Raw genomic sequence first — 13,264 nt, forward strand, 5'->3', positions numbered from 1 at the left:
CAAATGAGAGTGGATTTTTGTTGCTAATATAAGTATCAGATAGTTCTTTTCATCATAACATTCATGTTTTGATGTTTCATGTGCTAAGTAATAAATGTCTATTATCCTGATACATCAAATTAAGTAGATGCAAATAAATCCTCCATTGCTTATTTCGTCACAAGAGTACCTCTGAAGATTATCTCGTTAACTTGTGTATCTTTGGAAAATCAGCTTAGCAGAATCCATCCATTTTCTATCCATATTCACACGTCACATAAAGTAGCACACATCGATTATACAGTGCTTCTACGATTACAGGACCAAACTGCTTCTACTTTGTAGTATTTAACTATAGCTGGGTGAACTGGTCATTTCGATTTACTCGCAGCTTAGATTTTACATACGATTTTGAGCAATATAAAAACACTAGAGATTTGGATTATTTTCTGGGTACCCCAATTAACTAGTTTCCTGGAAACACTTCGGAGATGACTGTATGGAAACTGAAGGTTGTGGATAGAATCAGTCTATAGATTAAATATGATATATCTTTAGTTTAAAAGGTGTTTAAAAGGTTAGATATTTGAAATGTGTACAAAATTTGTTTTATTTCTACACATTATCGTACACTCGAATATTATATTTTCATAACTAAGAGGTTATTTACCCATTACTACAGGTTTTGACTGAATTCGATTAGGAATAAGAAGAAGAGTTATGTAGACCATAAAGATATACGTAATGGAAACGAAAGATCTCGGCAAATTAGAGCTATTACTAAATCAATTCTGGAAGAGTGAAAAGAAAGAAAATGTTGACATCGAGAATTAATAGCGGTAAATGCCATACATTATCAGCACTTGATGGTTTATATGTTACTGTTTTGTGATACTTTGTAAAAGTACATGGTAGACGACTGAATGATGGGATGATATATGCTCGTTATTAGTGCTGGCACCTTTCAAATATATAATGTATTATAATGATTATTAAGCACCGATATGTATATATGGCCCGAAAAACACCTTCCCTTCTATCACTTCCCTAAATAAGTAGCACTGAATTTCAATTATTAATAATGTCAAGAATAAAAGAGAACCTCATCAACACACTAAAATCAGGGTCTATTACATCTTTTATCCAATGCGCTCTCAACTGAACTATTTCGACTATCAACAAAAGCGGCATTATTTGTAGGAATATTATTTACTGTCATTAAGATGAACACATTTTCCTAAATTGCGCCATATTAAATAATAAGTTATATTTTCCTAAATTCTGCAACGCCAAATGCATTATATTTAATATATTTTGATATATGAACCACATTCTACATTAAAAATATATTTAAAAAATATTTTACTTTCTATTTATATATGTGTGAAATCTATATATTTGCACAAATAACAGACATTACAACTAAAGAAAACAATCTTCTCTTGGTGTTTCTACTTGTATATTCCGATACATTGTGTTTATTGAGATATTCGATACATTGAAGATAAGGCCATTCTAGAGAAAACTATATATTTACAATGTTAGAACATAATATAAAAATGTAAATAAACTGCAAAATTATAACATTCTTTTGTCATTATATTATTAATCAATGGCAATAGAATAAACAGGGTAATAGATCAATAGAATCACCAAAGTAAGAGATAAAATAGCTTGCAGTATTCCTTGAGGCTCTTTGTATTATGGGTATAAATCTGACACAAGTTAACTTTACCCCTCATCTTTCTGAGGTTTATAAAATAAAGTATCGAAATAAATGGCACTTTCCTCCATAAAATATTTGATTCTGGTTCTATGTTAGAAATTATTATTTTATTAAACAATATATCCTTGTTAAGAATGATAGTAAGAATATATTTGTATGTATATATATATATATATATATATATATATATATATATATATATATTGATAGAAAGGATAACAAAGGAAAGAGACCCACTCCGGCATCTGAAACTCGGAGTTTTATCATAGCTACTGAATAAGTGTTACAGATATATATATATATATATATATATATATATATATATGGTATTTCGTTTCGACTCATAGTTTTGACATAAATCTTTATATTTAGCTTTGGATAATCAACCAATCAAGGAAAAATAAACAGCTAAAAGAGACAGCTGTCTATTCAACAAATTATATAGCTCTCTTGCAAAATGTGGACTTCGTAGATTGTGCTAATCTAAAACAAATACAATCATTCACTTATTAACACAGATAAGATTTAATGTTTTATATTTATAGTAACCGAAATTGCAAAGTCAATGAAAAAACAATCAGAAACGTAGGACTTCCCCTAATTAGAAATAAAGGCTCTTATTCGTTGTTGCTTAATTAGTCGAGAGAATAGCCTCATTTAAATCAAAATAGGAATCGATATAAAATAATATTAGAAATTCCAATATAAAATTTTCCCTTCCAAGACTTCAGCAATTTTCCAATGACACTTGAGAATAATTGTAGATTATTTCAACCATTAGGCTTCTTAATGAGTGTTCAACTGAATAAATTTAAGAGACGTTTTATGAGTTTAAAACGCAAATTACCATGCTGGAAGTTTGTTAATTGCAATAGATATGTAAGTGTATCGCACTAAAAACAAAATATAAAGGAAGGATTTTTCGAGTGTAGAATTTAATAGCGCTATATTATTTTTATGGTGGTTATTTTGCCCCTTTTAAATCTTGATCGAATAAGATCTATGATCAGTAGCATGCTAGTTGTGTTCCACCCGTCTTTGTATGAATATATATGGTCGTTTCGCAACAATTTGGCGGAGACGTCGAATCGCTAATGTCAAACTCGAAGCAGGTACAAAAGTGCGGCACACGGATGATGCATATTTGAACCGTCGCAAACAACCATAAACTCATGTCTTTACATGCTCACCGATCTCGTAAAAAATCTGGATCCAATTATAAATATTTTTTAAAAGTGGCCCATTTCCATACGTTAGGTATGAATGAACGAGACGAAGTCACATTATTTATGATATATGAATATGTCATCATAAATAGATATATTGGTATCACATTTTGACACAAGACTAGCAATTGGGGGGAGGGGATAAGTTGATTACATCGGCCCCTGTGCTCAAGGGGTACTTAATTTATCGACTTCGTAGAATGAAAGGCAAAGTCGATCTCAGTGGAATTTGAACACAGAACATAAAGACAGACAGAATGTCGCTAAGGACTTTTATCCGGCATGCCAACGATTCTGCCAGCTCACCGTTTTAGTCATAACTAGATGTACTGTAATTAATCCACAACTAAAGTATAAATGATGATAATGATGTAGAAAATTATCTGAGACAGCGGAATGTATATCGGGAGCCCACATTAACTCCGGTAAAATATAACACTATACTGGAAACACTATAACAAAGCAAATCAGTTCTATAATCGTCTTGACAGCAGTTTTTTTAACCGCTGCGGTAAATAGCTCTCTGGTATTCATTTGAACCGCATCATCAATGTATCAAAATATATCAGAAGTCCCACCCTGATACTAATAATATATACGTGGAAACAGAATTCTTGACCAAATTGGTTCGTTATATTGTCTTGCCAATAATTTTCAGCAGTTGTATTAATAAGCACTGTGGTATACATATGAATCGATATCTGTCGTAGAAAATGTGAAAATATTATGAGAAACTACAATGGAATTTAAGCATACACAGAGATTACTACAGAGTAAATGTTAAACCTGACGTCATTTTCGATCACAAAAAGAATATAATTACGTATTAATGATCAGCATAGTAACGTCAAATAACTATAATGTGTTGCAGAAGTGAGATGAATGCTAAGGAATAACACGGAGCAATGTACAGAATTTTTAAATTTGTCATCGCATTTGTCATTGGCAATACTGGAGTGGTATAAAAGCAGTGAGCTGGAAGAATGATCAGCGGCATTCCGTTCCCCTGTTCGTTTTGAGTTCACATTCCGCCGAGGTCGACTTTGCCTTTCATCCTTTCGGGTTCGATGAAATAAGTACCATTTTAGCCCTTGGATCGACATAATTGACTAGCTTTTTCTTCGAACTTGCTAGCATTATGTCAAAATTTGAAATCATTGCTGGAGTGATATGCAAGCATTTCGCTAAAAAAATTGACAAAATTTTCATATGGGCAAATATCGGTATGTTCCCAATAATTACTGCAAATATTATGAATCATGAATACTTTGGTTAAACCACATCATTCTAGTTCACTCTTCACATTCTTTGATAATTTGAAAGACTTATATGTATATTCTCCAAAATGAAATTATTGTTTCAGTGAAAGAAATTCTTGATGTCTGAAACCATTTTTAATAAAGAGGATAACGATTATGGTACTAATAACTACTACTGTTGCTGCTGCTGCTACTACTACTACTACTACTACTACTACTACTACTACTACTACTACTACTACTACTACTACTACCAACAACAACAACAATAACAACAACAACAATAATAATAATAATAATAATAATAATAATAATAATAATAATAATATTCTACTAACGGCACTAGGCTTGAAATATTGGAGAAGGAGACTAGTCGATTACATCGACCCCAATGTTTCACTTAATTTATCAACCCCGAAAGGATGAAAAGCAAACTCGACCTCGACGGATTTGCACTCAGAACGTAAAGATGGACGAAATGCGGTTAAGCATTTTGCCCGGCGTGCCAACGATTCTGACAGCTCGCCCCAGTGCACACTTCATATTTATTTCCCCGTCTCTGTAAACATGAAAGGTAAAGTCAACCGCAGTAGAATTTGAACCCGGAGAGTAAAGTACGGTTGGAAATTCCACAATAACAAGAGTAACAATAATAATAACTAATAATAATAATTGCTATTTTTAGTAGTATTAGTATTATCAGAATGATAGATAACACTCTATGGAATCTCAAGCAGACTATGCAACATAAGCTTCAAAGCATAATCTGTACGATTAACATCTTATATAACACGACATATTGTTTTATATAATAGATATTCAACAATAACACTATAACTCCAACGACTGATATAGCTTACATTCTACAGTATCCCATAAATGCAATAATACTAGACAACCCACACAGCAAACACAATGTAATCAACGTCTGTCACTAGAAGAAATGATACCAAACAATACATAAGAAACGAAAAGACCACCTGACAAAATGACATATGACACATTGCACTTACTCTGCACCATTGACGAATCATTAAAATTACACACAACACATCAAAATTCCAACAACATAAAACGTAATTCTGTATCTTCAAAATAACTAATGAAATTGCACTGCATGTATTTTAATATAATCGATATCTGACATTATGACATATCTGACACAAACAACTTCGGTTCATATTCTATACACCTGCCACTCAATAGTGTTACACAAATGAAGCTACGGAGCGGGCATACATTACACAGTTAATACTTGATGTTATGACACAACTTAAAGAATATATACGGAATACAATGAACAGCAAACAAAATATCAAGTAATAGAGAGTATAAACTCTACACAGCCGCCATGAGACAAAACAAAAATCTACAAACTGCAAAACACAATATGGAATACAATACCATCCTACATTAAACACAACTCAGGTGCAGCATGCAGCTGCATAAAACTGTTGAAATATGATAATGATAATAGAAGTTGTGGTAGCTGTAGTAGGAGCAGCAGCAGCAGCAGTAGCAGCAGGAGGTACAGCTCTACTCGAATAATTAATGAAGAGTTGTAGGTAGAGTGTATCGCGTAATAATGTTACAAGTTGAGGAATTCAACACTTTGCTTACACTTTTGACTAGTGGCTTTATGTGGCAATTAGTTTTATATGATATACACTTGCATCCATCCATTTATCCATAGTACGTACATACGTATTTCTCTTTCTCTCACTTTTTCTGTACACACACACACACACACACACACACACACACACACACACACACACACACACACACACACACACATATATATATATATATATATATATATATATATACGTAGTAAAATTGAATAAGGAGACTAATTCTCGGGGTGTTAAACAATTTATATCTTGAATTCTTCTACATATGTTTCGACGGATGCACTCCAAAATGTCCGACAAGATAAGTTATGGTCAGCAATGCATGAATCTCATGAGGAAGGATATAAATAACAAACCCATCAAACAGACATGTTAGCAGAAATAGAAAGTCCTATAAAATGTAACGTATTTATATATTCATATGCACCCAAGGGTACGGACACTCAAATATGTGACGTGCAAATATAAACATTATATACCTACAAGAAACACAAAAGTATACAAACACATATACATACACACGCATTAATACACACACACACACACACACACACACACACACACACACACACACACACACACACATACATATATATATATATATATATATATATATATATATATATATATATATATATATATATACGTATATCAATAAATATATATATATATACATATATCAATAAATATTTTTTTTTTCTGTCTACAAACATATACATAAATATATACATATACATACACACAAACACACAAGCATATATATATACAAATAGATACATACATAGGCAGAAATATACTCACAGACATATGCATATATATCTATACATATTCTCTCGGCAAGAACATAGAAACATATTTATACTAAAGTATACGTTTACGATCACATGCTTATACACATAAACAAACGATCGTATGCATACACAAGAGCATACACATCCCAAAACATCGATAGACCCAAACACATAATTGTATATACATACATACTTACTTAAGCACATATACGTTATTGTTCATTCACAAAATATTTACATACGAACAGGGGACACTGGGAAATTAAAATGTCGTTATCGAAACGAACTAGATATTGTGGGACAAGGAGAAGATGTATAGAAAGACTGGGAGGGGGAAAGAAAGGAAGGACAAAGCAAAGTAAAAAAGCGGGAGGAGAGAGAAGCGGGCAAATTGTAAATATTGAAAAAAAAAACATGAAAAGAAAGGAAAGAAGAGGAGGGAGAAATTATGGGAAGTAAGATGGAAGAAAAAAATGAAAATTTGCAGAAATTATTATTAGGTTATGAGAGCTCACATACGTACAGAAGGGCGCGCATCCCAAAACATCGACAGACACAAACACACTATAACAAATCCATACACACACTTAATAAGTACATAAGCATTATTGTGCGCACTGAAAATAATATAAGAACGATAGCAAAAACAGGTATATACACATATACATATATGGAAAGACAGGTAGTAAGGGAATTCTAGAAATTTTTAATTGTGTTAAGGAAATTAATTAGATTGGGTGCAAGAATGAGAAAAGGAATAGAAAGATATGGAAGTAAAGAAATAGGAGGTAGAAAGAGAGAGTGAATAGGAACAGGCGAACTGTATACATGAAAATGTATAAATGATAAGTAAAAAAGGTGAGGTAAAGGTTATGGGAAGTAAAATGGAAGAATAAAGAAAAGAAAATTTGCAGATATTATAAAGTTACGGGTAGATATTACTTGAAAGAACTAAAAGAGTACTTTTTCCAATGAATACATTTGTAAACTCTCTCTGTAAATTTGTTTACCAATTTATGTTTAGAGAAGAGAATAAAATACTGCTCTTCCGTGCATAAAGGACAGAAAGATTTCCCTTTATCATGATATTGATAATAGAAGTTGTAGTAGCTGTAGTAACAGCAGCAGCAGTAGCAACAGCTATGCTCTACTAGAATAACTAATGAAGGGTTGTAGTTAGAGTGTATCGGGTAATGTAAATAACTCAATACAAATTTATAGAATAAGATCTAAGCCTGAAATCTCATAAATTCCGACTATTAGTTTTAACGTTATACCGATTTCAAAGCAATGAATTTAATAAACGAATCGACTTTACATTTACATAAAGTTTAAAATGCAAAGAAAATGTTGAAGAAGCTCGTTAATAATATGAAACTATTTGATTTAGATATAAAATTATTCTGTTTAGTTATTTATACTTATAATATATAACGTGTTAAAATAACACTTTTTTCAATTGGGGTTCACTGAAGAAATATATTATATTTACACTGTGAGTTTTATTTGGACCGTGCTACATGATTACAAGATTACAAAATATTTTGAATATTCTGGTTTTCGACGAATATCGTTAGCAAAATGTATTTAATATCTCTGAGATATATAGCTCATGACCTTTCACAGCATGTGCATAGATTTTGGCATGTCATATGTTCTAAAATATTATAATCATTAATATGGTCATTTTTGAAAGACCATATTTCGACAATTTTTAAATTTTTGAAAGAATGTAGATGGTGGTTAAATCGTCCTTTAAAATATTTTCATGAATGGAGCGTTAAAGACACATGTTAGTCATGAAGACTGTTAACAACACATAAACAACTATAGGTTTCAAATTTTGTCACAAGGCCAGACATTTCGGATGAGCGGATAAGTTGATTACATCGACTTTAGTGCTCAGCTGGTACTTACTTTATCGACACCGGAAGAAGTCCTCGGCAGAATTTGAACTAGGGACGTAAACACGAACGAAATGTGCTTAAGTATTTTGCTCAGTGTGCTCACTGTCCCCCTTTTCATTCTTCGAAATTAACTGATGTCTCAATCAGTCTTTGAAAGTCTCCAACCACCAACTCCTTGACACTTTTCGTACCTTACGGAGGGCATCTTTCCTACTTCGCTGTCCTTCTTGTTTTTAATATGCTGTCAAAATTTTCGTTTAATATGCTGTCAAAATTTTCGTTGCTCAATATTAGTGGCCAATTATAACTCCATATTACAAAGAAGAAACGTTTAAGTGAAGTCAACAACTTTTTGTGTTCCTGAATTAATAACATATGCCTTCCACGCTGCAATCGTTTTAGTTTCAATACATGGTCTCATATCAAAAATTTTGTGTGCCAAGTACACCTCGAAATATTATTTTCAGTGAATAAAATAATTTGTTTTTGGATAATGAATTATCAACTGCAAATAGTTTTAGCAGAGCAATTCAGAATTGCACGAATTATTTAACGGATTATTTACAAATTAAAGAAGTTACATGGAGTAATATTAGATGTAGATGGTTGTTTTTTTTTTATATATTGTCTTGATGATGCACGTTATTTCTGTTGCAAAATTACACATAAAACTGAAGTTAAATTTAACACTGAATAAAATTCGGTAAACTATGTAATTAAAAGTTTGATGATCTATGTAATATAAATTTAAGAGAAAGCTAAATACCAAAACACATACACATACAAGTACATATAATGGGCCATATTTCTTTCTATTCGTCCTCAATCTGAGGATTGCCTTCAGATATGAACTAGAAAATTTCAAATACTTAGGTGTAAAATGATTGAAATGATTACTGTGTACACACACACACACATATATATATATATATATATGTGTGTGTGACCATTACATACTTTTTTTTTCTCTTTTTTTCTCTCTTTGTTTCTCTCATTGCTTCTTTCTGTGTTCCTTTCTGTGGAAGAGCGTAGGCTCGAAACGTTAAAAACTTTTTCAATTCTCGAGCGTTATACTAATACATCTATTTGTTTGCTACATCACCTGTCTTCATCTGTTGTTTTTTTTGTGAATTCTCCCTATATAATGTATGTATGTATGTATGTATGTATGTATTATGTATATATGCGTGTATCTATGCATATATACATACATATATATTATTACACTGATATTTACATATACATATATACATATATATTTATATATATATATATATGTATATATATATATATATATATATATATATATATATATATATATATATATATATATATATATATATATATATATATATATGTTCATTTATGTATTTATGTAGATACCTACATATGAATGTATATGTCGGAGATATATACTCACACATATACACATATCGTGTGTACATGAAAGTGAGTACTGTGTTAATAATACATGCGTTGATGATCTTTCACATAGAGTCTTTATATAGCTAGTTTCTCCGAAATAATTGATTATTTGGTAACAGATATAGAACTGAAGATTATATTTTACCATGTGGAGAGAACCTGGTTGCATATATGGCAGAATGAAGATCAATAAGGAAATGAGAGTAAGTGAATATGATGTAAATAGAACGTTACTTTCTTTGCAATTATCAAATATGTTAACAGACTTTTCTGTAATGTTGACACTATTTATGAATTCATCTTTGCCAGTTCATAATTCTCAGAGTTTTGTTAGTTAAATTAAATTTCACACTATTCACTGTAGTTCCATATTAGTCGTTTACGAAGACTTTCATTCTCTTTTAGGAAATAATATAGTTTCAATCAATTCCACGTTTTTGTTTCTTTGTTTTCAAATTCACACAAAGCAAACCCAGATATTTCTGGGTTCATGAATTTGTCAATCGTTTATGGAGAATTAACAAGAATTTCTATAAAGGGATTCCTGTAATTATATTCAATAAAGCCTATTATTAAGGATAAAAATAAAGGCCAAGTAAAGCATTTCAAACGTTTTATTTTTGCGTGTCCGTTGTAAAATTGAATAAAAATTCACCGTTATTGCAAATGCATTTAAATCTGGACATGATAACTTGAAATACATTAAATGGATGCGATATTTCAAACAGCAGGAAAGTGCAAGGAAATATTACGTTATTCCAGATTATCATTAAAAGAAATGAAAACCAAAAATAATAATAAACAATAAAGAAAATCTTCAACTTCATGATGACTTTAGGTAATTTATTTTTAATTTCCTTGCAACGATAGTATTCATAAGATAATTACAATTTCCTTTTGCGATTAAATGCATGAATGTGTGATGGCATGTTGTGAAGAATTTCGTAATTGAGTATAATAGCCGAACTGAAATAATTCCCATTTGTTGATCGGATACACTTTTGCTAGATTCAGGTTCTACTTGCCTAAAGAGTCATTGGTTCGTATTCATTTACAAGCGAGCCAAAACACTTTAAAATAGTATTTTAAATGAATTATTTGAAGCTTTTCTGGTTGACAAAATACTATAATTAAGAAAATTGTATGAGCCAATGAGAAGGAGCTTTACATAGTCACTTGATCTGCTCGAAACAACAGCCAATTCTTTCTTAAATTATCTGTCTTAATAAATAGACACTCGTGAAAATCTACTCAAAGATATATAAAAAGACACGTGATGATCACTGCTGGAAGGCTTTGGACAATAGGCCTCTTCAATCAGTTTTGACATTATGCTAAAGAAAATAATAACACCGTACAACTGTAAATAGCGAGAGACTTGCATCACAGGCAAAGCTTTGAACTACTTTTATTTAGATTTAAGTTCTGTGTACAGAGAGTCAGTGTTTGAGAGGAGCGAAGTTAGACTATCCCATCGACCCTATCTTCATTTTATCGACTCTAAAACGACCGAAAGGCAAAGTTGAGACCTGCACGATGAGAATGTAAAGAATTGTTTACATTCTAGCTTTTGAACTAGCTCTTTAGTATGAATTATACAGAAATGCATTAGTTGAACACACCAAGTTTAATCAATTAAATATAATTTCAAATTAATAATTTTCTAATATGAAAAAAACATAGTTTAAGAATTTAGAATATGTGAAGAAAAACATTTCGCATTAGTGACGCTCAATGCATATTTTGATTGAGCCAACTTTTCTGAACACTGAACACACAATAATATCTATCAATGTCTTTCGCAACCTGTTAGGAGAGGTTTAAAAATTGTTCCATGTCTTTCATTTATTTCTAGCGTAACCTACAAATCTAACATAACTTTTTGATGATTTTAGTCAAGAGAATAGGACAGAAACTGGTGAGATTCTAATGGTGGATGTTCACAGTGATTAGTTGGAAATTGGTGTCTGAACTGAAACCCCTACCCGGAAAAATATTTCGAGAGATTTGATATTTCAGAGTGAAAGAGGTTAAAATATAGTGGTTATTGTATGGTATGGCTGCTGAAAAGAGTGAAAAGTGTGTCTTGTGAAATTAGCTGGAAGTGGTATACAACTAGCTAGGTTTGAGGAGCAGAGACCGTCATAATAACGGTAGAAAAGGCTGAATCAAAAGACAATATGCGTCTATAAATAAGATGTTTAAATCTGTGCTCCAGTGACTTAAGTGGCTTTCTGTATTTTTATCAAACTAATATTTTTGAACGAGCAGCCGAAACGGCAAGTATGATCGTCTGTGATTCTGAGAATTATCATTTGTGGAAACGTTAAGTGGTTTAGTTACGTGCAGCAAATGTATCATTGTGTTGAAACAAACAAGATGGTCATGTCTCCGTCCTTATCTGAAAACTTTTTCAAGGTATCTTTGCAGAGTTCACGTATACTGTCTAGGTTAATGCATGCGCGCGATCCGTGTGCGGAAGGTTAGAAGTGAATGAAGCAATAGAATAAAATAAGAGGAGCATCAAACAAAGTTGAGTTGAGGTGTTACAATTGTAACACCTCAAATTGTATTTTACGTGAGTTTAAGCTGGTAAACCATGATTAGACAACTGTCAGATGAACCAGTGGGTGTTGGGACGATTGTAGATCAGTAAAAGATGCAGTTTACAGGTGAGGAATCAGTCACGGGTTTTAGGGGTGGCTATAACTCGATTAAATTAGCTGTACTAGCTGTTGCTTATGATACTTTAGCATTGGCATTGGAGTAGCAAGAGAGCTAAGAGGGTAAGGACGTCAAAGCCACCGGGGATGGCTTCCAAGGACAGCGAAGTAGGAAAGATGCCCTCCGTAAGGTACGAAAAGTGTCAAGGAGTTGGTGGTTGGAGACTTTCAAAGACTAATTGAGACATCAGTTAATTTCGAAGAATAAAAAAGGGGACTTCAAGCTAGAGTAACTGGAAGGCCTTTTTCTTGATAACAAAACGAAAGAAGGGTGAGATTGACATAGTAAAACCTACATATATTCTAATACCACGTTTTAGAGTGAAGTTTAACTAAGAATATCGACGGCCGTCTATAGATAGGGGTGATAAATTTGTGTCTAAGAAAGAACAGGTTCCGTAGTGAGTGTGTTAGTAGGAGATGAAAGGTGAGATACTGGCTGTAGCAGATTTAGCATTAAGAACTAATTAGGTAAGATAAAAAAAAATATGTCCTTTTAACATTTGACATTAAAGATCAAATCGTAAAGAGAATCGTTTTTCATTTAATTGAAATAAAATGAATTGTAACTGATTCCATGTTATTTCTTAAAGG

The 13,264-nt window shown here is 31.9% G+C and overlaps 1 protein-coding gene across 6 annotated transcripts in view; it reads right to left on the minus strand.

Annotated features, from left to right (window-relative positions):
* The window catches only part of LOC106873188 (uncharacterized), a 713,512-nt gene that overhangs the window by 533,755 nt on the left and 166,493 nt on the right, over positions 1-13,264 (minus strand). The window lies entirely within an intron of this gene.

The sequence above is a fragment of the Octopus bimaculoides genome, chromosome 7 (genome assembly GCF_046866305.1).
Source record: "Octopus bimaculoides isolate indiv1 chromosome 7, ASM4686630v1, whole genome shotgun sequence".
Classification (NCBI taxonomy): domain Eukaryota; kingdom Metazoa; phylum Mollusca; class Cephalopoda; order Octopoda; family Octopodidae; genus Octopus; species Octopus bimaculoides.